At 46.5% G+C, this 2163-nt stretch overlaps 1 long non-coding RNA gene across 1 annotated transcript in view; it reads left to right on the forward strand.

Annotated features, from left to right (window-relative positions):
- Window positions 1–813: 813 nt before the first annotated feature.
- The window catches only part of LOC109292245, an 11362-nt gene continuing 10012 nt past the window's right edge, over window positions 814–2163 (forward strand). The window contains exon 1 of the long non-coding RNA XR_002096086.1: window positions 814–1240. This is a non-coding gene — a long non-coding RNA (uncharacterized LOC109292245). The remainder of the gene's footprint in view (window positions 1241–2163) is intronic.

A 2163-nucleotide genomic window follows, 5' to 3' on the forward strand; every position in this document is an offset into this window, starting at 1 on the left:
CTGCTGGTTACGGGTCCCCTCTAAGTAGGTGCCTTGGGTTGGTGCCCTGGTCACCCACTACTTGTCCACTACTTGTTATACCATTGCATATTTTTCCTGGTGTTCCTCTACCTGTTTTGTATCGCAGCTACATCCAAAAGAGCTTCGTTAGTCCTTCATGGTACATATTCCATTTTTTTTATGGGCATCTTCATTGTTGGATTGAACATAGAGATGCCTCAGGAGGGAGGGAGGCTGAGTGCCACCAGGGACTTGGGTATAATGACTTGCTTTGCAATATCATCACTGTGTGACCGCAGACATGTCATCCTGCCTCTTTGTGCCTCACCTCCCCAACCTGTATAATGGGGATCACAATGCTTCCCTTCCTCACAGGGAGGCTGTGATAATAAATGCACTGAAAGGTAGTGAGTGCCTTGCTTTGTGAGAGTGGAGCTACCTAGCTCACATGGAGGCAGCTACCTAGCTTCTAGCTGGGGGGTTGCAACTAAGTGCTTCTGCCCAGCACTGTCGAGTATGGTAAGGAAACAGTATAGACCTGCCGAGTCAGGCACAAACCTACTAAGGGGAGGCCCTCAGATAGACGTACTTGCTTTAGTGTCTCTCCTGCTGATAGCTTCCTAAATGCCCTTAGTCCTGATAACCTCTTAGTAGTATTCATGACAGGCAGCACAGCAGAAGCAGGTGTTTAGGGGAGATTTAAGCAGACATGAGATCTGGGCTTTGTGAGGATGCTCAGGAAGGCTGCACCATGTGTGCAGGGCTGGCTGGAAGACCTGGTGAGTCAAGGGAAGTTGGCCAACAGGTGCACAAGGCTGGGATTATAAATCTTTCCCACATCACATCCTAAACTCTCCACTTTTTCCATCATCCTGCACCAATACATTTTCTTTGGAAACTGTAGTTTTCCTCTAATTCCCCCCTGTTAGGTTTGTCCCAGGGCCCTCATAAAGAAATGACCCCAGCCACAAGCATGGGAAAAAGCGTCACCCAACTGACAGGCACAGACTACATTGCAAACTTAAAGTAAAACTGGATTGCATCGGCCTTTGCAGATTCAACAGAAAGTAACTTTAGATTCACACATGCAGATTCAATATATCTGCATATAGGACCAGCGGGAAGGAGCATACATGCCTATGCAGTGGGTGGAAATGTATAACTCTTCTTTTCCCTTTCAGCATTGCTTCCCTGGATTAGAATCCCTTTTCTGAGCGCTGGGACCACATGCATGTCCAGGGTAAGCCCTCACATCTCTAAGCAAAAATATGTCAAGGAGGCAGCACTGAAACTATTGCTCAGTTTTGTCTGGCTGTTGAAAATAGCAATACTGTGGTATCCACTGCCCCTGCCACTTCCTCGTTGGGAAAATGTAGTGATTTCACTGAGCTTATTCTGAAGGTAAGGATGACGGAGGTCTGCCTTGCACTAAACATTACCGCCCCCCCCCGGGACATTTTAGTTTGATTCTGTCTCCATGTCTTTATGTCTCTTCATGTTGTAGAGTCTCCTCACATATAGTGAGAAACAAAATGACTTTGCACACTGGCATGGCCAACACGGTCAACAAATGCTGCCTTGCTGGCCAGCAAAGAATATATTGTGGAAGCAAAGTAAAACTATAAATCAATTGCCAATAGCAGGTTCAATAATAAAAGTTCAGTGTTTGATTCTCATAAGCACATTCAATTATTTCATAGCGCTGACGTCTGTCAACTTCACACCACGTGCCCCCTGCGTGTCCTGAGCACACCCAATCTATGTCTTGACTTGGGCCAGGTTTATACCAATTTCATACGGCTCAATACCAGCTCACAGCTCGTTGAAGACCTCGCTGCCTTTGCCACCTGTTCAGCTTTGTTATTTTTTTTCCTTTCATGGCTCTGAGCAAGGAGTCATCTCCAGAATACGGTATCTTCTCATGGTGAGGCTGTTCTGGAGGTCCAGGTGCTCCACAATTCAGCCCTTATCTCTTTTGTGTTGAAATTTGAAGTCCAGAACAGGCAACTATAGGCCCGTCAGTCTTACCTCAATCCTGGGGAAACTCTTTGAGAAGATCATCAAGGAGCACATTTGTGATGGGCCGGCATCAGAAATGATGCTCAGGGGCAATCAGCATGGATTTATTAGGGGGAGATCATGTCAGACCAACCTGATTGCCTT

Source organism: Gavialis gangeticus, unplaced genomic scaffold (assembly GCF_001723915.1).
Source record: "Gavialis gangeticus isolate Ggan-Ray unplaced genomic scaffold, GavGan_comp1, whole genome shotgun sequence".
In the NCBI taxonomy this organism is placed as follows: domain Eukaryota; kingdom Metazoa; phylum Chordata; order Crocodylia; family Gavialidae; genus Gavialis; species Gavialis gangeticus.